Source organism: Lissotriton helveticus, chromosome 2_1 (genome assembly GCF_964261635.1).
Source record: "Lissotriton helveticus chromosome 2_1, aLisHel1.1, whole genome shotgun sequence".
NCBI lineage: Eukaryota > Metazoa > Chordata > Amphibia > Caudata > Salamandridae > Lissotriton > Lissotriton helveticus.
The window spans coordinates 529,759,519-529,783,370 of record NC_136059.1 but is presented as its reverse complement, the minus strand read 5'-3'; positions in this window follow the sequence as shown (position 1 = coordinate 529,783,370).

Below are 23,852 nucleotides of genomic sequence, written 5' to 3'. Positions count from 1 at the left end.
TAGGACATATATCCATTAACGAGCACTGTACAACATTAAGCAGGAAATTTCAGAGACAATGTTGTATCCAAAAAACATTTTCTTATTTTATTTCATATTTTTGTTTTTGTACTTGTTATATTATTTATTCTTTTGGTCTCAGTTTTTCTCTCTTATAAAAATTGCATCAAATTCATATAGGTTAACAACCAATTACATATAGTGAACATATATTAAATTAAAGGTGCAGTTCAACAATTAAACATGACATAATATACAAAAGTGCTATACAATATGACCAGTCGATGGAACATTGGATGAAGGCAATGCGGTGGAATGGAACTACGCGCGTTTCGGCCAGATGGCCTTCGTCAGGTGACCGTCATTCATACGTTACGAACATAATAACGTGTAACACATACCTAAACAACAAAAAACATATATATATATAAGTTACATATAAATAGCATATCAATTAATGCTGTCTTCTGCTTTATGCACAGTGACTATAGGGTCAGGGATTACGACTATATACAGTGATTATATATCAAGCTATCTGTTTACCCTATGTTATATTGCGTTGCCTGTTATTTAAAACATTATCATTTCATATCTGGTTATTGTGGATATATTCGTTTATTCATTCCATTATCAAAACATAGATTCTAGTGGATATCTCATTATGTATCTCCATTCGGTCATTCATCCTCATAGAATTCATTTTTTTAAAAACATTATTTTTGGTATCCGGTATATTGTATCTATCTTTTTAAGTGCTTCATCTCTACGTATTCCCAACAAAATAGAAGATCACTAGAAAAGACAAAGAAACCAAGAACAGACCAGGAATAGCTATAAACAGTGTATAGATGGTATTAGAATTTACCAAGTTAAGTAGAAAACAGATATAGTACTTACAAAGAGTAAGACTGAAGTGACATATAAAATATTCGTTTCTTATGGATGTCAATTCTCCTTTAGCGACGACGACTCTATTTACAAACTGTAAGATAAACGTATAGTTCTGTTTAGACACCAGGAGGGTTAATGTATTTAACCGTGGGCGCTAACCGATCTATCATATAGATATACCTGAAAGCTTTTCTTTAGGTTCTCCTTGTCGCAGGCGTTATCTCAGAACACTCCAAATTTTAATTGCAATTTTATCTAGATACGTGGAGGGTATTTTAAAAAAAATGAATTCTATGAGGATGAATGATCGAATGGAGATACATAATGAGATATCCACTAGAAACTATGTTTTGATAATGGAATGAATAAACGAATATATCCACAATAACCAGATATGAAATGATAATGTTTTAAATAACAGGCAACGCAATATAACATAGGGTAAACAGATAGCTTGATATATAATCACTGTATATAGTCGTAATCCCTGACCCTATAGTCACTGTGCATAAAGCTGAAGACAGCATTAATTGATATGCTATTTATATGTAACTTATATATATATTATTATGTTTTTTGTTGTTTAGGTATGTGTTACACATTATTATGTTCGTAACGTATGAATGACGGTCACCTGACGAAGGCCTTCTGGCCGAAACGCGCGTAGTTCCATTCCACCGCATTGCCTTCATCCAATGTTCCATCGACTGGTCATATTGTATAGCACTTTTGTATATTATGGCATGTTTAATTGTTGAACTGCACCTTTAATTTAATAAATGTTCACTATATGTAATTGATTGTTAACCTATATGAATTTGATGCAATTTTTATAAGAGAGAAAAACTGAGACCAAAAGAATAAATAATATAACAAGTACAAAAACAAAAATATGAAATAAAATAAGAAAATGTTTTTTGGATACAACATTGTCTCTGAAATTTCCTGCTTAATGTTGTACAGTGCTCGTTAATGGATATATGTCCTAGGGCAGTATATACCTTTAGTTTGCTAGATAATTCCTTTTCCTAAAATTGTTTATGCATTCCCTACGAATAGCAAACTAAATAAATTGTAGGGGTCCCCTTTTTTTCCAATTAATAGTTGCCAGACTTTTAGCAATTCTTCGAGCTGGAAATTGCATTTTGACGATACATATGCCTTCCCTTTACATCCCTAGCTAAACCTAGAGGCTCCATCCTGCAGTGCATACCCGCCGAGTATTGTTGTGGCCCTCAGTTCTTGCTTACTAGGTGAGTCGGGGGCTCATACTTGGCATGTTTACAAACCTGGCACGAGACTTACAGTATAGACACTGAGTATGGACAACTTCACTACGTCACCAACACTGATAAAACGATGAGGAGGGTGTTCCTCCTATTTAGTACTGCTGCTGTTTTTAATACTCTGTGTTTTTAATGCCTTCACTCACAAATAATTGGTGTGACAGTATGTATCCACCTTGCCACAATACAGTCACGCCGAACCTAGGCTAGTAGAATCATACTATCACTAGCATGACACTGTGTGTTGTTTTGGTCTAGCACCTGTACTTAGTCTGGCGATTATACATGCTATTAACCCTGTACTCTTATTTCCCATCCAGGTATAGGACATAGCTACAGAGGTAAACACTAAATATCTCACAATTGGGCACTAGACACATGACATCAGCATGTTGTTTCACGTTTGTAGACCTTGTTTTTACCCACTATAGGTCCTGATGAATCGCGGGCACTCTACCCATGCGAGAAACATGTTGACCAATTTCGTTTCAAATCTAATCTAGGGCCACTACACCTAACTTGTTGGCACCTGGACGGTTAGATTCACATTTTTTAACTGTAGTAGGGGACCCCCTTAATAAAGTAGTCTTCGGTACCCCTTACTACATTTTAACCACCTTTAGGCTACACACTGCACTACTCGCATACCCACAGTTCACCATAAGGCTGTTGGATTTAAAAGATCTCCGCCAAAGAGCCCCTCTTTGAGATGAGCCCGTCGGGGATTGCACCGCCTCCCCGATGAGGAGCAACGCCAATGATGAAGCATGACACTCGCAAGGGTGTGTGAGGCAAATATTTCCAACAAAATGGATACCCAAAGGTATCACATCCACTCCTCCGGTCACGCCAGATACACACAATTCCTTATCTAAGGAACAGTTCAGCAACCCAGTCTTGTTGATACAGGCCTCCACTCTATGACCATTGATGGTCACCCACTGCCTGCATTTTTTAGTGTTCTCAGGCAGCCGAGTTTTAGGGACCATCTCAAAGTCTCCTAATGAGACAGGGGACATTTCTGTGGGGCCCCACCCACCTTGGGCACCCATCTCCTCCCCACCCAGGGCTGCACTGGCCATGTGACGGGGTGGTGCACGGGGTGGCACATACTGTCCTTTCTGAGGACACTGGGGATCATACCAACGGTGTCCCACCTGCTTACACTGAAAGCAGGTAACAGGCCCCCTATGAACAGGTTTATCTGTCGGAGGTCCTGACTTCTTTTCAGGGGGAGGCTGGGACCCCTTATCTTGGTTCCCATGGGAATTATTTTGGGGACCATTTTAGAACTCCTTCTGTTTACCCTTGTCCCCCCACTCTTCTGCTGGGGACCCTGCCCACCTTTGGTGGAATCTCCCACAAGACCATTGTGGACCCTGGTACTGACCCAGGGGTCCGCCTCTTCATCATGCTTTCTAGGATTAGTCAACTTGCAATCAATAAGGTGCTGGAGTAGCTCTGGAAAACAATAAGCAGACAAGTGCTACCTAGCAATCAAATCATAGAGCGCTTGAAAATTATCAACATTGCTACCCCTCACCCAACCATTCATAGCTCTGCTAAAGAAAGACACATATTCTACCCAAGTGGTTCCCTCCAGTTTCTTACAATTCCTGAACCTCTGTCTATATAGCTCAGGAGTTAATCCATACCTTGTCATCAATGCTTCCTTCATGTGGTGATAAGACATTCTATGCTCACTGGGTAGGTCTAACAAAGTATCCCTCCCCTCAATCAGAAAGGGGCCCCACAACCCCGCTCCACAATCCTTCTCAGCGACCTGGTGGGCCAACATTGCTATCTCATAGACTGCAAACCACTGACCAATATCTTCACCTTTGTGAAAATCTTTGATGACATCCTTGGGAATATATACCCTGCCTTCTGAAGGCACTGATGGTGTGCTGCCACCAGAGGGATTTATTTCTAAGCCCCTGGCCTTGATTTCTAACTCCCTCAACATTCTCTCAAGCTCCATTCTCATTCTCTCTCTTTCTAAAGACAACCTGTTATTCTCTGTTTACCTCTGACTCTCCATTGTAAGCTTAGCCATCTCCAGCTTGTGTGACCTATTTCTCTCCCTGTCTTCCAACTCTCTGGGGGCCAGGCCTTTGGAAGAGATGCTGCTGCCAGGTGGGGACCACACCCCTCCCCTGGCTGGAAATTCTGGCCCATCAATTTGCCCATTTACATCCCCAACAGGCTCCACCACAAGATCAGGGGCATTTCTGGCTTCTACCCAGGCCCTCAGCGCCTTTTGGTAGTCTTGCTTTTTAGAAATGCCTGGTGTAGCAACTTTCAATTTCCTGCAGAGATACTTGAGCTGTTTCACAGTGTAGGTTTCCAACCTCTCTTCCTCAAAATCAAGATCCATAGATGCAACAGATGCTGGTTTACTCATGGTAGTAAGAATTGGGAGTTTTTCAGGAAAAACTAACAGTCCAAAGAAAAAGGATTCTAAAAAAAAGTATGTGGTCATGTTTGGTCTGCACTCACTAGTAGTGTACACCAATCACTGTATATGAAACACAAATGCAAAGTCAAAATCCCACCGCTGCCACCAATGTTAGATCTGGGGGTCTCTAGTTGGCAATGGTTATCACCTTTGTCCAAATAGGGACCCTTACTTCTAAGTCAGGATAAGGGGATTACACTACTTAATAACCCCTGCTCACCCCCTTGGTAGCTTGGCACGAGCAGACAGGCTTATCTCACAGGCAGTGTGTTAAGCATTTGTGAATATATACAGTAATACAGTGATAACACTATAGATGGACACAACACAGGTTTTATAAAAATAAGTATTCTTTTTATAGGTTTAAACACAAGGCCACAAACGATAAAAATCCACAATACTACACTTAAGATTACTTAAAAGATGATTAAAGTCTCTTAGTTCAAGTTGTTGGTAACTGCGACAAAGCTCTCAACAAAGTACCTGGATGCATAATGCAAAGTGAACAAAAGGCTTGCAAAAGGGGAGATGCGTCGGTTCCGTGACCCAGGGGAACGGTTGCGTCCTTCCTCAATGCTTACCCAGAGTAGGGGAATCCTTGTGAACCGTACCGGTGCAGAGGTAATGCGTAGATTATCGGCCTGCTGGCCAGTTGCGGTGCGCAATATGGCACCTTGATGCAATGCGATGATCTGGTTGCAATGCGAGAAGAGGGCGCCCTTGATGCGGCGATGCGATGACAATGCAATGACGTCCTTGCAGCCTTGCGACGACTCTGTACATTGGAGCTGCAACAGGCCCTGCGACACGCTTCTCCGGTGATGAGATGGCGACTCTCACGATGGCGTCCCGCTTCTCCGGTGATGCGACAGCAGACAGCTTCGATGAACACACGCTTCCAGGGAGATGCGACAAAGGCTCGCTTCTCCGGCGTTGTGATGATTTCAGCTGCGGCAGCGACAGGCTTCTTCTCGATGCGTTGCGCTTCCAGCAGGAGGCAAACACAGTTCAAGTCCGTGGAGAATATTCTGTAGATGAAAGTCCTTACAAAGTTCCTTCTCCTATCCCTTGGCAATGAAGCAACTACTGCAGGCCAACCCAGCAAACAGCACACTGGCAGAGGGGCAGTCCAAACTCCTGCAGCTTCCTTGGTTCTTCTCCTTGGTAGAAAGGTTTCTTGTTCCAGAAGTGATCTAATTTCTTGAGATCAGGGTCCCAATATTTATACCCCAAAATCCTTTGTTCTCTGAAGGCAGAGAGGCCTCTGCCTAGTCCAAACCAGTTTCTGAGCACTTTGTTTACATGACTCTCTTCTTACTTTCACTGTGCAGGGCAGAGACATCAGCTGCCCCACATGAGGTGGAGCCAGCAGAGGGGAGGGAAAATAAAGCTCAGGAGCACTCTTTTTACATGATTCCTCCTCTCCTTTCACAGTGCAGGGCAGACTGCAGACAAGCCACAGGGGGTGGAGCCAGCATTGTAGAGGGAAGGCCCAGCCCTATTCAGGTCCCAGGTGTAACTCCTCCCTCCCATCTAGATGCAGATCTCTCTATTCACCACTGGGTTGCCCCAGCCTGTCTCCTGGAATTCCCCAGCCTTGTCACACACAAACCCAGACAAGAAATACACAACCCAGCAGAGGCAGGCTCAAATGGTTAGGCAAGCAAATACCTGCTTTCTAAAAGTGGTATTTGTAAACACAGACTATTAAAATAAACTTTACTAAAAGATGTACTTTATTATTTTGAGTTCAGGAATACTAAATTCGAATTTCTACCATGTTCCCTGAGTCAGTTAGGATTATAAGAATGTAATAATCTAACTGCCCAATCTAGCCTATGAGAACAGGTAGCCTTCAATAGTGAAAAACGAAAATGGCTGTAATTCACTATTGGATCACGCTACACACGTCAGAGCATGTCCTACCTTATACTTACAATGCACCCTACCCTTGGGCCTCCCATAGGGGTGTCTGATATAAAGCAAAGGGAAGGTTTAGGGACTGGCAAGTGGGTGCACTTGGCCAAGTCGACATGGCAGTGCTAGACTGCACACAGACCTTGCAATGGCAGGCCTGAGACACACTTTACAAGCTGCGTCTGTGGGTGGCACAACCAGTGCTGCAAGCCCACCAGCAGCATTTGATTTACAAGCCCTGGGCACACATGGTGCACTGTACTAGGGGCTGACAGATAAATCAAATAACCCAATCATGGAATTCAAATCAGTATATATCAATTTAACATGGGGAGCAATTGCACTGCGGCACTGATTTGCAGTGGCACAGTGCCCAAAACATAAATCCAGCAAAAACATATCAAAACAGAGGAGGCAATCCGTCAAAAATGGAAGGGAGACTCACGCCAATGATGTCAGGTCTAACATGCACAGACTGTAATAAGAAGAACATCATTACACTTTTCTAGTGTCAAGAAGAGCTAATAGAGTTTGTAATTAAGACATGATGATTACAAGAGACCAAATACAAAAATCAGGATGCATCACCCTGCCAGGCCCCACTCCTAAATGAGATCCAGATTTTTAAATATAATGTTCATGAAAAGAGACATCAATTCCAATATTGTACCTTGGAATCCTCGAGGGAAGGCCTGTCCTGCTCTCTGAAGCCCGATGGCAGGACTGTAGCAGGAGTCATATTGTGTCCTGGGGGCTGCTATCAGACACAGCCCCAACGCCACAGCCCTTGCCCCAGGTCAAGATTCTGATGCTCAGCTACTACGAGGGAAGGCCTGTGCTAGTCTTGACCAGGCCCTAGAAAAGCAACATGCCAGAACCAGGAGGAATGTGTTGCTGCACCAACGCTCAGTGTCCCTAAGCGCTGTTCCATGCAGTGTAAGACAGGTGGCGCAGTACCCGTCATGACAGGGATCAGGCACTGCTGGGCTTAAATAAATAACAAAGAAGCCTACGCACAAAATTACATGTTCTTTTCAACAGACAGCAAAACGTGATGCATTAAACATTTAATTGCTTTTTTCCCCAAAATGAAGCTGTGAACTACACAAAGGGAATGGGTGAGCTACTACTAGCTCACAATCAACCGGTTGTAAACTCCTGCTCTAGGGCCTTTGAAGAGGTATCTGCAAATTCTGAGTGAACCATTTTTACGCTTTGGCGACTCAAGTTCTGGAGCTTTAATAACTTTGTATAGGACATTAGGACAGGACCATTCTCATGGTGAGCCTGTTGGATCTAGCAAGATAAAGGCACTGCGCCATTGGCACATTGAGTCTTTACTCTTGTGCACCTCTTACTAGAGTGGCTCTTGGGTATTGTTTGAGCCTCACTCCTGCTACCTGGGTCCTTGGTTCTGCCTCCTGAGTCCTGAGCCTTGCTCCAAAGTTACTGCTATCTTGGTTCTGGGTACTGGTTCCTGCTTCTCAGTCCTTCTAGTATCCAGTGTACTAAGCCCTGGTGTCTTGGTCTTGGGTGTCTTAGATTTTGGTCGTGTATCCTGTTCCTTGGGCCCTGAGAACTTTTCCTGCTTCCTGTGTCCTGAGTTCTGGGTCCCGGGGTCTTGTTACTTTTGTCTTGTTATCTTTGACCTGAGTCCTACTTTTCTGATTTTTTTTTGCCCTGCTATCTGGGTCTTGGGTTCTGTGTCTGCCTGACTTGGTCCAAAATTCTGCATCATGCTACATCGACCCTCAGTCTGAATACCTGTTTCCTGGGTGTCTCTAGCTAGATGCTGGATCCTGCCACCTGAATCATTTTATCTGCCTTGTGTTTCCTGCTACCTGGGCCTTGGATCTTGCATCCTGAGCGTTGCTATCTGTGTGCTTGGTCCTGCTATCTGTGTCCTGTGTTCTGATAGCTGAGTCCTAGGTCTTGACACCTAGGTCCTGCTACCTGGATCCTGAAACCTGTGTGCTGGGTTCTCATGTTCCATATGTCATGCTATCTGGGTCCTGGATCCTACCACCTGGGTCTTGCACCTTGGACCCTTCCATACAGGGAATATGACCTGATAACTGGGTACTGATATGCATGTTCTCAGCAAGGGTGGGCTGAGTTAACCGAGTTGTACTATGTGTAGTTGAAAATAAAATTCAGTGGAATTGTGCGGAGTTCCGCCCTGTCCTACACTCACCTCGCAGCCTTCTGCGCTGATCCTGGGCATGGCGACTGCGACCATTGTTGTGATCTCAGTCTCGGGACAGTTGGCTCCCTTTGTTGGCAGTGGCACCTGAGGGCTTCTCGGCATTCCCTTCCTGCTCAGCACAGCAGGACGTGAAGCACACTGCTTGTCTGCTGCCTGCTTCATTTCCGGTGCCCTGGTGGTGATCTCCTCCAGGGCCGGCCTAAGGCAGGTGCAAGCTGTTCCCCGGATCAGGGCCGCCAAATCCCTGGGGCCGCCACGCCAATATATATCCTTAGATACATATTTGCGTGGCGGCCCCTGGCAGGGATTTGGCAGCCTTGGGCCCCCTACCTACACTCCCTGCTCAGAGCCTCCGTGAGCCTAGAGACGGCCCTGTCTCCTCACTTCCGCCTGGTGCCCAATAAAAAAAAATGAATGTCAAGTGCGGCACGCTTGGGTCACTTTCTTGTTCAGCCAGAAAGCCGGGGTCTTGGAGCAGCGTGTTCCATGTGATACTCTTGGGGGATTTCTGTGTTATTTACGCTGACAGAAACGTTTCAAGAGGATGGCCACTCAAACCTGGACGACAGCATTAGGGAATTTCAAAAACACATACATTCCCAGCAAACGGTAAGCGTCCTGGAAAAGTGTGTTGTGGTTGTGGTCGGTCAGGTGGGGAAACCCCTAAGTCCCTGCTGTTGTATAGAGTGTTATATTTCCAGTACAGCCTCTTTGCAAGTTGTGTGCCTTTTCCCCTATCACTTTTTTCAACTGCACTTTCGGACTGTCAAGCCTATAAAACTCCGCTCCACTGGCGGTAGGGGGAGTTGGCTGAACTCCGCTCTCCATGCGGAGTGCTGGAGTGGCAAAACTCCGCCAGCAGAGTGGAGTATACTGCCCACGCTTAGTCCTCAGTCCTGTCACCTGGTATCAGCTATCTTTGTCCTGTGTGCTGCTGTCTGAGACCTGGGACTTAGGTTTTATTATCTGGATCTTGGGTTCATCTGCCTTGGTCCTGCTCCTTGTCCTGCTCCTTGACTCCTCAGTTCTATTCTTGGAGTCCTACTCCCAGTGTCCTGGATCCAGGCTTCCGGATCCTGGGCCTGTTACACCGATCCTGATACCTGTGTCCTGCTGCCTGGGTCCAGAGTCTTCTTTTTCGCTACATGAGTTACATATCTTGCATTCTGTTAGCTGCGTCCTGCTAATTGGGTCATCTTGTATGAGTGCTGAGTCCAGCTACCTGGGCCTTGCTGCTTCATGATGATGATAGGAAGCGCGGGGCAACCCTACTGTCCCAGTGTTATTTATTAAGCTGAGGGAGAGAAGAGTTTGGTAGAGTGTAGAGTTCAACAGTGGGGAGGAACGCGGTCATTGAAGGGGTCCTATATCGCTTGCAACAGTGAAGATTGCTACTCAGTAACAGTGAAGGGAATCATTTAATTTACATGTGTTTCATCAGTAAGTGTTCTTTGGGACCTTTCTGGAGGATCCAGAATTCAAAGCCAGTCTGACTTCAGTCTGAATTCAGCTGGAATAATGATTGCTAATTCCTGGGTCATAATAGTGAAAGGTCACTTCAATGTTTACTCTGACCTTAAGATATTGTTAGTTTTATAAATACTTGAGAGTGTTGGGTTTGGGGATTCAAAGGTCGGGCAAGCTGTTTTGAAAGTTCAGTGTGTATACACCACAGAGGCAACCCGTAGACCCCCTTTGGACAGGGGTGTATATGGTATCAAACAAGCACCGTATAGGTGTCATCCTGGAAAACAAATACACTTAATACAAGACCCACTGATGTATTAGTATATAAAATCAATGTATAACAAAAGGAGGCGGTCAAATAGATTGTTCTAGACGTTCTTTATCTTAGTACTGGCGTTTATGCAGCATAGGAAACAATTTGAATATTTAACAAATGAGTGCTCGGTGTGATGAGTGAATACACAGTGCCCAAAAGATCCTGTATAAAGAAACTGGCAAAAAGAGAAGAAGCAATCGCTTAAAATGCAGAGAGATGAGGACTATTTGAGAAGTGACTGAATATTTAAAAGTCTCTCATTAATGACTTTTAAGCAGAGTAATCGCCTACGGCATTTCGACCCTTATTGATTTATTGGGTCATCAGCAGGACATAGCGATGGATAAACGAGCACGAAAAGATATGAGAAGCTGCACAGAATAAACCAGAAAAAATGGTCATTGAAATGCGTTAAGATCAGATAAAATCATGTTTCCATGTAGGGTCATATCAAGAAAACACCTGTACCTTCTCTCGATTGGGGACTATCAATGTGAAGCAGATGCTTAGTCATAAATGGCTGTATGCCTAAGGATCATTGTAATATGAAGGGAGTGCCACGATACTGAATAAAGGGTAAATGATTCTGAGAAATCAGAAAGGCAACAAATGGCGGTGAAGCAAAGGCGTGAGAGAGCGCAAACTGATATAAATATATGAGTACATCACACTTACCTATAGAGAGCATAATTCATGAAGAGAAATGCCATGAGTGCTAATAGTATCTGAAATTATATTCTAAATGTATAGCTAATATAGAGATTTAAGTAGAAGTGGAACTAATACAGAAATGCGTGACATTATATGATTTTATTAGACGAGATTATTTTGAATCTATGTCGTGTAGCTGTTAACATATAAGATGGTCTGTGGTAAAACGCAGAACGTGGTAGGCCTCAGGGCCAGAGCTGGAGCTAAAAGGGAAGGTGTTTCTTTTCACGACACAGATTGTTTTAACGTTTTTGGTCATTGCATTAATGGGCCATGATTTAGAGTAATGTTTTCTAAATAATAGAATAAGAGTTTTAACATGCTTTAATTAAATGAAGAAATTGAATGCTATAATCATAATGTGAAATATTGTAGGCCTGAGATGTTTTAGCATTGATTTACACGTACATGTCTGGGCTGAGAAATGTTGCAAGACTTTTTTAGAAGTCTATGAGAGTTGGGTTCTTGGCGGCAGATATCTGTCTGCAACAGGAAAGGGGGGATCCAATTATAAGTGAATGAATAGAGGTCTGTTCAGTAGACGGCCCAGACATGGAGGAGGGTTCTGGAATGTTTAAGGGGTATCAGCGGGCCGGAGAAGAGACTGAGAAGCAAGGTCAACTCTAACGTCTGAGGCCCAATACAAAGCATCATGGAAAAAGCCTGAAGTTGCACCACGTGAGAGGCGTTTCGCAAGGGGCGTCTCAAATGTTGTTGACTATTTTGTATTAGGGACAGCACCCCTGGGTGGAGTTAGAGCAGAGACCTGAGGACCCCTAAGAGAGTGGATGGGTAGGCAGAGAGGGGTCATGACTGGAGAACTTTAGGTTTTCACCAAGAGACTTAGAGTGAGTGACTTCCCTTGGGGGTCATTCACTGCTGACACCTTTGTTAGGTTGGGATTTGGTTAAGTAGGGATACCATCTAGAACAGGGTAGGGACGCCTAACCTGTGTTTGTTTTCCTCCAACCTAAATGAAGGAGAGATATGCGTCTATGCTGATAGCTTTGCTATTTTTAGAACTTGTGTTAGTGATTTCTGTTGCTCGTCTGAGGGCTTTTCGAGAGCACATGTATGTAATTGGACCTGTGTATCTCGTGAATCTCATTCTGAGATGCTTGTATTTGCAGCTCATTATATCTTTACAATAAACTTTTGAAACCTAGAAGTTGTCCGTGATCTTTGAGAGTAGAGTCCTTTCTTGGGTGAACTAATTTGCAGATAGGTACTGTTTCCTTCCAAGACAGGCAATAAAGGTTCAGTCGACCAGATCGAGGTTTGGATCAATAGATATAAGGTATCGATCAAAATCTCGCCCTTTCAGTTGGTAGCTATAGAGGATGGTTGCCTTCTTGAGGACGGTGACCTAGGCCAGGTTAGCTTACCCCAAGGCCCCTAGAAATCGATGATCGGAAGAACAGCCCGCAGAGGAAGATCCGGATGACGTGAGACAGAAAAAGCAGCAGTATCGGTCGAGAGTGAGTATAAAGGGTTATGCGTGTTAGATTGCGGTGTTTTTGTATTGTATCTATGTTGTAATGTCTGGCGGAGTTGAATGTCTGTAGAGTGACTGTGGAACAGGTTGTGAGCGCGCGCAACCGGTGGAAATCTTAAGTTCAAGGAGAGCTTAAGTGGTTCGGGTGTATCGGACACCCAGAGTAATTGTCAACTAGTGTGAAGGGGGTCATGAGGTACCATTGATCACCCGAGAGACCGAGATAGGGGGAACGTAAGAGTGAGTGCGTGAGTAACGGACGCTGGTCGGAAGTTACTGTGTGTGTAAGTAACCTATCAGAGAGACGATAGACATCTCGTCAGTTGAGTTGACAATTACAGATAGACTGTGGACGTACAGTCGAGAGAAGTGACCGCTTGGTCGGAAGTAGTCATTTTTCAGTGTATGAATGGGACGCATGCATAACCGGGAGACGAGTTGAGAAAGGAGGGGTGCTGCTGCGAAGCGGAGAAAAGAGACGTCAGGTGGTGTCGCGCAGTGATTGGCTGACCGGAGAAAGACCGCGCTGTGATAGGCCAGCTAGCGAACACGTCATACAGGGTCGCGACGTGATTGGCCAACAGGAGAAAGACCGCGCTGTGATAGGCCAAGCTAGCAAAGCCGCGACAGGATTGGTGGATTGTCATCAGGAAGTAAACAGAGTAGCGAGGCTGGATTTTGTGCGCCTAATTATGAAGTGTTTTAAATGGTTGAAAGCGCTGTTTAAGAAAGAGAGGCGAGGATCGTATGAAGGGGAAGAAGCCCCGCCGGAGGGTACGCCAGCTCGTTATATGGCAGTAAATGTTGGGTTGCATACGATCCTTTGGATATCAGAGTGGAGTAAGATTACTGAAGGAAATGAGGAACTGACGTTCCCGAAGTACGGGACGTTCAGATTAGAGGTGTTACATCGATTGAAATCAGTCATGACCTCAAAGAGACCCTTGCCTAGACCAACCCAGTTTGAAGCTCTTGATGCATGGCTTAGGGCAGCGCATGAAAGGAATATGAACAGAAGACAAGAAAGGGTGAAACGATCGGTAAGGGCAGTGCAGGATGCCAGGTGGGATGCGGATGCTAAAAGATGGAGAGTGCATAATTTGGAAATAAATAAACTGTACCCAGTGTTAGAGGCGCCAGTAAATAAAAGCCCCCTAGAAGAAGATGATGAGAGCGAAACAGAGGACAGCCTGATAAACAGATTACTGACAGACAGGCCACCCCCGTATAATAGAGCAGGGGGAGAGGTCGAGAATACTGAAGGAGAAAAGGGGGGCATTGCAGGAGAGCATAGACCGCTTCCCAGTTCACAGTGGGATCCTGAGCCAAAGAAAGAGCTGTTCCAGCCTAGTCAGGTGCAGCAGGTGGTCGGTAGGTTTGTGGTACAAAGAGCGCCGGAAACGGAAAGTGCCACATCCTACCCATTACCAGATGCACTACAGGTACCTGTTACCATAGGTCCTATAATATCGATATATGACCAAGAGAGAGCAAAAGGGGAAGAACGGAAACGGAAAGACAGGGAAAGAGCAGAGCAGGCAAGGAGGAACGATACCACTAATTCCCCAAGTCAGATGCCGATACCCAGAGAGTGGAGCACCCCGATGCACACAGCAGGGGACCCGGGAGGAGATCCTGGGGGCCCTAGATGGCCAATGGATCTGAGGGGATCTGGACGAAAATCCTTTCAAGAGCTAAATGAGTACATGAAGCAGTGGGATGAGGCAGTGAAGGCTCAAAAGTGCATCAATGCTGCAGAAGCAGAAAGGGAAAGTCAGGACAGCAGAGCACGGACTCACTGCGGGGCTGGGGAGAGTAGCCCGGAGTGGGACTGTAGAGGGAGTAGGGGAGTCACCCATTGGGCCCGGAATGGAGGTAGAACAGACCTGGAAAACGGGGGCCCCGGGAATGAAGGGGTGGCACGCCCAATACTCAGTGAAGGTGAGAGGAGAGCGCAAGAGTACAGAAACAGCTTTAAATGTCCACATTGTGTGCCCGGCACCAGAGAACTGAATGGGAGTTGTGAGAGGTCGCACCATAGTCCCTGTGATGACGGCAATGAGCGCAGCCCAGGGAATATGGGGAACCAGGAAGGATCGTATCGGATACTGAGCGATACGAGGCAAAGGGAGTGTAGCGACCAGAGGGAAAATAATAGAGAGATGTGCGGTGAGAGGAGAGAAGAAGACGAGAGTGGGCAGAGAGAGAGTAGGGATAACAGGCCCGTGTTCCATCACCTTCCAAGATCGGATGGCCGAGCATGGGACCTGGAGAGATGGGAGCGAGGGAGACCACCCATTAACTCTCCCGAGCCCAAACGCAGAGCTCGAAGTTGGGATGGGAGGGAGACCAGTGAGCCCCCTTCAAAAGACATATTGCGAGCTGAGATAAAAGCCAAGAGACTTGATGTCTCCAGCTTAAGGTCAGATCTGGATGACATGGTAGATGGTACCCTGCCTTTGGAAAGAATGGAAATGTATGAACAGGATGAAATACTGTATATGGCAAAGGACATCACACGAAAGGCGAGAGCAGTCCATGAGAAGTTAGTCGAACTAGCAGGCAAATATATGGTGGACTTGTCAAGAACCAAAGCATTACAGGGTAACCACAGGCTACATTATACAGATCGAGATCTAGATGAGAGGAGAACGATTGGGCTGAAAACACACATAAGGGAACTGATTACTGGAATAAGGACATGGAGGGCACTAGATAAATGGGAAGAGAGGTGGTCCAAGAAAGGGACCGGCAGAAGAAGCATGATTGGTATAACACCAGGACAGCAGGGAATAGAAGCTTACCCTTTGCGTGAAGTTGCCAATGGGAGCTATGTACATGTCCCTTGGAGTAGGGGAGATTTAGCTGCTTTTACCACATCTTTCCCCAAGTTACGAGAGAGCCCCGTGGAGTGGTACAAGCAAGTCGAGAGGTTTGTAAAGATCTCAAAAGTCCTATGGATAGATCTGAACACGCTGTTTGACATTGTAGTACCAGGAGATCTGTGGACAGCATGCAAGGTTAGCGCTGAGTGGCCCACAACGGAGCCAGAGAGAGATGCTAGGACTAATGGGCCGTCCGAGATCGTGATGGCAAAATTCGAGAGAGTGATGACTTGGCTGAAAGAAAAAGTGCCAATGCAAGACATAGATTGGGTCAGAATAGACAGAACGAGACAGGAACCCAAAGAGACAGTCCATGAATATTACGAGAGATTGCTGAAGGCGTTTAAACAGTATAGCGGCTTGGATGTAATGGATCCAAAGGACATAGGGCAATTCGTGTCCAAGTTCGTCCTGGGACTGAGACCGGATATTAGTTTGATGATTCAGCAACACTCGATTTGTTGGCAAAGTAAACCCCTAGATGAAATACTGAGATATGCCAGGTACTGCTGTGATGAGGTAGACTCCAAGGCTAAGAAACTAAAAGAGAAGCTGATGGTGGTACAATTGCAGACAGCAGGAAAGGGGGGACCGCAACAACAGCAGCAAGGGACAGGTACAGGAGGTAAGAAGCAGTACAGTCAGAACAAGGGTAATGAGGAGAGTACTACCTTTAGACCCAGAGTAGACATAGCTACCTTGAAGAAAACGACTAGGTGCCACCAGTGCAACGAGTTGGGGCATTGGAAACGCGAGTGCCCTTACAATGTGGAGATCGGAGAGCAAGAGATAGAGGAGGAAGAGGTCCAGAGCGCACCTATGAGAGGGGCGACGCCATACCAAGGAAAGGTGCTCAAAGGGGGGGGGGCTCCTCCCCGAGCCCAGTTCCCGCAACCTCCTCGAGTAGGGAGTATGGGTAAGACCTATAGACAAATGCCCCTGTTTATGGAAGGGGAAGAATGCTATTATGTGGACCCATTAACCGGACAGAGAGTGGAAAGAGAAGACTGCACCCTTGGGGCAGCCTTAGAGGTAGATCAGAGGGGACCCTATGTGGAAGCAGAAGTAGCAGGGTGCCCTACGACATTTCTGGTGGACACAGGAGCCACTAGATCCACGATCAGATCAGCTGCAGTTCCAGACCTGCCCATGTCTGGAGAGACCATACAGGTGGTAGGGGTCGCAAACAGGAGAATAACCAGCCAATTGACAGAACCGGTACAGGTGAAAATAGGGAAGTACAGCGATGAGCACCAATTTGTGGTTTGCGATTCAAGCCCTGTGTGTCTGCTAGGAAGAGACCTGTTGTGCAAATTGAATTGTACTATATATTGTACACCCCAGGGAGTGGAGGTATTGACTAATGATGATGATGCAGATTTCAAAGTTGCAAACTCAAGAATATGTGTGGAGCTGTACCCTACTTTGACAGTAGACGAGCTTCCCTGGGATTTGAGAGAGACAGTGGCATCAGAGGTATGGGATTTCACTGGGGAAGAGATTGGATTGGTCAAAGGGGTGGACCCAGTGAAAATTGTAGTGAAACCGCATGCTGAGTTCCCAAGAACACCCCAGTATAAATTGACTCCAGAAACGATTGCAGGCATAAAACCCGTGATCGAGTCCATGATTAAACAGGGAATACTGAAAGAAATTGTGGGTAGTCCATGCAACTCCCCGATTATGGGTCTACAGAAACCAAATGGGAAATTTCGGATAGTGCAGGACCTTCGAAAGATTAATAACATAGTCGTTTCATGTTGTCCAGTGGTACCGAATCCATCAGTGATACTGTTTCAGATTCCATTCCAAGCTGAGTGGTTCACTGTGATCGATCTTTGTCAGGCTTTCTTTTCGATCCCTTTGGACGAAGATAGCCATTTTCTTTTCGCATTTAAGCTGGAAAATCGCGTCCTAACATGGTGTCGTATCCCTCAGGGGTATACAGAGAGTCCATCGATCTTTAACCAGCTTCTGAAGAAAAATCTTGAAAGTCTAGTGCTGCCCCAGAAGTCAGTTCTGGTCCAGTACATAGACGACCTCCTTGTGGCGTCAGAAACAGAAGAAGCTTGCAGGGAAGACTCCATTGCGTTGTTAAATCACCTAGCTGCCAATGGGCACAAGGTGTCCCCGGGAAAATTGCAGTACTGCCTGACAGAAGTACAGTACTTGGGACACAGAATTGAGAAAGGCAAACGAAAAGTGTCACCAGACAGGATAGAGGCGATCATGAAAATGAATGCGCCTCAGACACAGAGAGAGGTCAGGATGTTCCTAGGGATGGTGGGTTATTGCCGACAGTGGATCGTGAACTTTTCACTGAAAGCAAAGCCCTTGCAAAAACTGACGCACAAAGAGGTGAGTGATCCGGTACCATGGGACAAAGACTGTTTGATGGCGTTCCTACAGTTGCGAGAGGACCTGTGTCGTGCTCCGGCATTGGGAATGCCTGATTACAATAAACAATTTTTTCTTTACTGTTGTGAGAGAGAAGGTTGCGCGTTGTCTGTGTTGGTCCAAATCCATGGGAATGCCCGTAGACCAGTTGCTTATTTCTCGGCTACTTTAGACCCAGTAGCCGCAGCGTTGCCCGGATGTCTCAAATCCGTTGCTGCAACGGGTGTCAGCATTGAGAGATGTGAAAATATCGTCATGGGGCACCCGTTAGAGGTGTGCGTGCCACATTCTGTTGAACTGTTGATGACCAGGACCAAAACACAGCATCTGACCAACAGCAGGCTCACGCGCTATGAGCAAGTTATTCTTGCTGCAGAGAACGTGACCCTCAAGAGATGCTCTGTTTTGAACCCTGCTACCTTAATGCCACTTCCAAATGATATTGATGATGATGATGAATATACAGACCATGACTGTCTCGATGTGACTGAACTATGCACCAAACCCAGACCCGACATCGTAGATGAGCCACTGACCGACCCAGACGAAGTTTTCTTTGTCGATGGCTCATGTGTAAGAGACGAAGTTGGGCAGTTGAGAGCAGCTTATGCTGTTTGTACAATTGAAGGAGTTGTGGAAGCAGGGTGCCTGGAAGGAGTAAACTCCGCTCAGGTAGCCGAGATTATTGCCCTAACACGTGCTTGCTTAGCAGGCAATCAAATTCGAGTCACCATCTACACCGACAGCCAATACGGGTTTGGGGTAGTTCATGATTACGGGCAGTTATGGTCTCAAAGAGGGTTCATGACTTCTTCAGGCTCTCCCATTCGCAATGGAGAGTTTGTGCGCCTGTTGTTAGAAGCATTGCAATGTCCAGCAAGTATCGCAGTTGTAAAGTGCATCGCACATACCAAAAATGAGGACTTTGTTTCGAAAGGCAATAGATATGCTGATGAAGTTGCGCGGTATTGCGCAGAACAAGGTTACTCTTTCACAGAGGTGGATGTGGGTGGAATAAATGTGAGAACTGAATTAGCCATGATACTGGAAACTGTTGATACTTGGGATGAATTGTCAACCATGCAAGAAAATGCTCCTGATTCAGAAAAGGAAACATGGGTAAAAGCAGGATGTGTAATGGGTGAGACTCATTTTTGGGTCTCAGCAGACGGCAGAGCAGTGTTGCCCAATGAGATGGTGAGTCCAATGGCTAGACTCATACATGGTCCCGTACACTTAGGGAGAGATGCTATGCTGAGAGTGTTTAGACAGACTTGGTACAATCCTAAGTTTAGAATAGCAGCAGAAGCAGTGTGCCAGCGTTGTGTGACCTGCCAGCAGCTGAATGTAGGGAAAAGAACACCAGTTGCACTAAGTCACATAGGAAGGTCTGGAGGTCCATTCAACAGAATGCAGATAGATTTCATTGAAATGCCAAGATGCAACCGCCTCCGCTATGTCCTGGTGGTTGTTTGCGTGTTCTCCAGATGGGTTGAGGCATACCCTACACGTAGGTGCGACACCCTCACAGTGGCTAAGTTACTGCTTAGAGAACTTATCCCTCGTTTCGGGGTGCCGGCCTTTTTGGAATCAGATAGGGGAACACATTTTAACAGCGAGCTTGTGAAGATGATTTGTGTTGCACTGAATATAGACCAAAAGCTCCATTGCAGTTACCGACCAGAAGCCTCAGGAATTGTGGAACAAATTAATGGCACGATCAAGTCCAGAATAGCGAAAGTTTGCTCCTCAACAACCCTGAGTTGGCCTGATGCCCTGCCATTGGTACTCATGAGCCTTCGTAGTACCCCAGACAGAAGAACAGGGTTGTCACCACATGAGGTGTTAATGGGGAGAGCAATGAGACTGCCATCTATTCCAGCTACTGCACTGTTAAATATCACAGATGATATGATCCTGGACTATTGTAAGGGGCTGTCTGACGCCATGCGTTCTGTGTCCCTTCAGGTGCAGGCTGCAGAGGTTCCAGCGTGCCAGGGCCCTTGCCATGACCTGTATCCTGGGGACTGGGTCCTGGTGAAGAAACATGTGAGAAGAAGCTGCTTGGATATTCGTTGGCGTGGGCCCTACCAGGTCATCCTGATCACAAGTACAGCTGTAAAGGTGGGAGGCCTGCCCAACTGGATACACGCGTCGCATACGAAAAGGGTTCCAGCACCTCTGGAAACAGCTCCTCTCTCGGATGGACGTCCAGCTGAGGACCAAGAAGCCATAGAGGGGGCTAGCCAAGCTGTAGAGGTGCCAGTGGAAGCAGGGAACGAGTCTGACCAAGCTGAGGACGGTCAGTACAACAGCGAAACAGAAGACGCTACAGAAGGAGAAGACAGCTGGGAGTACGAGTCTGACCCTGACAGGTCTGAAAGAGAGCGAGAACAGACCAGAAGGAGAAGGAGTAGAAGGGCACGTGGAGAAGCAAATTGGCCGCAAAGAAGAAGTTCTAGCCTGAGGTCAACTCCAGAAGCAACCCTTCCTCCGATATCAGAAGACTCAGACCCAGAAGAAGGTGCTCAGGGCGCTGAGGCACCGAACCGAAGGAGGTCAAGTAGAGTGCGTGTGCCTAACAGAAGATACTCCACACCTGAGTGGACATATCTGGCGACAAATGTCTGTGAAACCGGAGACAGGGAGGATCCGAGCGGTGGTGGTGTCCAGTTCTGAGCCCATTATCACCGTGGAAATACAACTGTTGGTACCCGGTGTCGAACAAGAAGGGTCACTAACATTCGTGCTCCCCAGACCTCCCCGCCTCAGCAAGTTAAAACACATGTTTCTTACAGAATTGAAATTCCCCGACTTTGGTACCACGATAACAGCACATGAAGAGCATACTCTTCGCATGGAAATATTGAACTATGCTATTGAAGCTGCAACCACAAATCTAATAGTCGATTGTTAAAGGACTTTGTAAATAAAGCAAGCAGAAGAAAAGAAGATTACCTAGCGCCCAGGAAGCAGAGAATTTTAGGGAACCCCTTGAGTGGATGGAGAAGGGCTAGGGTTGTCTTTTTGAACTGTGAAAGGACTTTTGCGAAAAAGGCTGTCAGCCTCCAGCTGTGTGGATTCTAAAGACAAAAAGGATTGAAAAGAGACTGCAAAGAAACGAGAGGAAAAGAACTTTTTGCGGAGATAAAGAGAGAACTATATAGTCTGACGAAATGGAGGCCGGCACCCCGAACCGCAGAGCTAAATGTATAATAGGTACACTAATAGTAGGAGTGATAATATTAATAGCTTTAGTGGTAACAATTTCTTATGTAAAGGGACATGAGGAAGAGGTAAAGGTAACTGATGCGAATTCTGTAGTAACACTTACACCCACTGTTGCAGGTGAGAAAAGGGAAAACACTCAAGAGAAAGCGTTATTGGCTGCAGAAGCCCGCAGGTTACATGTAGACGAGTCCCAAGGAGACTTTAGGTCAAATGCTTATGCTAAACTTTTGTATGAATACGTGGATGCCATGGAGGTTAAGGATTGCTACGTCTGCATGCAGTTGCCTGCGTCTGTAGATGAAGGAATTCGATATCATCACCTCCCTTTGACATATGGCATTACATGTAGCTTATTGCTTAGTATATTTTATGAGAGAGATAGTTTTGAATACTATTTCTCCAATTATGATTCTGTGTTGCCAGAAGTCCCGAATTATAAGCAGATGAATAAATGGGATTACTGGAAGAGTGAAGACAGATTGGCCAAGTTCTTCATTCCTTGGATTACCTTAGATACTTCACATGCCCGTAGAAATAATCTGACATGCAAGGTGTCAGAAGTCGAGAAAAAGTTCATAGGGCAGGTGGATGATCGTTACAGGAGACAAAAGATTTTGAAAAAATCAGGACAAGGGAAATTAGATTGGACCGAGGAAGAGAAGTCACACAAGAGAAAGGGTAGTAGTGGTCCAATAGCTTTAGATAAAGCGCAGAAAGGAAAGTTATGTCTTCACCGAGCCAAAACGTATTATGAAAATGTATACGTGGGTGAAGTTGACTGTGAACATGCTTTTAATTTGGAGTACTACACTAAGGATTTCCTGAAGGGAATGCAAGTGATTCCAAATGTGTATTTTGTATGTGGAAGAAATGCTTACGTGAGACTACCTGACAACTGGTATGGATCATGTTACTTGGCAATTGTCTTCCCCAAAATATATCATGCACAAGACTTATTGATCATTGAGGGCCAGACATCATCGAGGGGAAGGAGAGATTTAGGCGATGCAGAAATGGTTGGAGATGTCTTTGGAGCTATGTTCCCTCTTTTGGGAATAATCCTTAATGATGTTAAAATTAGACGACTGGCAACAGTTGTCGACAGGTTGTCTGCCAGCACTGCTCAGTCCTTAATGCTGGTAGAAGGAGAGATGCAATCGATAAGGGCTATGGTTCTTCAAAATCGGCTTGCATTAGATGTCTTATTAGCAAAAGAGGGCGGAGTCTGTAAGGCTTTGAAGGTTCAGGAATGTTGCACTTACATTCCAGACCTTTCAAAACCCCTTGAGAAAGTTATTAAGAACATAACTAATATACACAAAGAGATCGAAGACTTGAGTAGAGAAAATGTCTGGGAAAAGGTGGGCCACGGAATGAGTACAGTTGGAGGGTGGTTTTCCACCTTAGGCAAAAGCTTTATTTGGTATATCCTAAAGCCTATCATCATAATATTGATCTGTGGGATAATATTGTGGGGATTGGTGAGGGTATTCAAATGGTACAGAGCAAGAAGGTCAGAAAGGGCCCAAAGAGAACAGTTGCAGAGATTGGCTGCCATACAAGATAATCAGTACAGGAGCCTGAGAGCTCTGGAAGCGCAGAGAATGCCAGCAATAACTGCAGTTTAAATGTTAGTGATGACCCCGAGAGGTCATCAAAGGGGGGAACTGAGAGAGCGCAAACTGATATAAATATATGAGTACATCACACTTACCTATAGAGAGCATAATTCATGAAGAGAAATGCCATGAGTGCTAATAGTATCTGAAATTATATTCTAAATGTATAGCTAATATAGAGATTTAAGTAGAAGTGGAACTAATACAGAAATGCGTGACATTATATGATTTTATTAGACGAGATTATTTTGAATCTATGTCGTGTAGCTGTTAACATATAAGATGGTCTGTGGTAAAACGCAGAACGTGGTAGGCCTCAGGGCCAGAGCTGGAGCTAAAAGGGAAGGTGTTTCTTTTCACGACACAGATTGTTTTAACGTTTTTGGTCATTGCATTAATGGGCCATGATTTAGAGTAATGTTTTCTAAATAATAGAATAAGAGTTTTAACATGCTTTAATTAAATGAAGAAATTGAATGCTATAATCATAATGTGAAATATTGTAGGCCTGAGATGTTTTAGCATTGATTTACACGTACATGTCTGGGCTGAGAAATGTTGCAAGACTTTTTTAGAAGTCTATGAGAGTTGGGTTCTTGGCGGCAGATATCTGTCTGCAACAGGAAAGGGGGGATCCAATTATAAGTGAATGAATAGAGGTCTGTTCAGTAGACGGCCCAGACATGGAGGAGGGTTCTGGAATGTTTAAGGGGTATCAGCGGGCCGGAGAAGAGACTGAGAAGCAAGGTCAACTCTAACGTCTGAGGCCCAATACAAAGCATCATGGAAAAAGCCTGAAGTTGCACCACGTGAGAGGCGTTTCGCAAGGGGCGTCTCAAATGTTGTTGACTATTTTGTATTAGGGACAGCACCCCTGGGTGGAGTTAGAGCAGAGACCTGAGGACCCCTAAGAGAGTGGATGGGTAGGCAGAGAGGGGTCATGACTGGAGAACTTTAGGTTTTCACCAAGAGA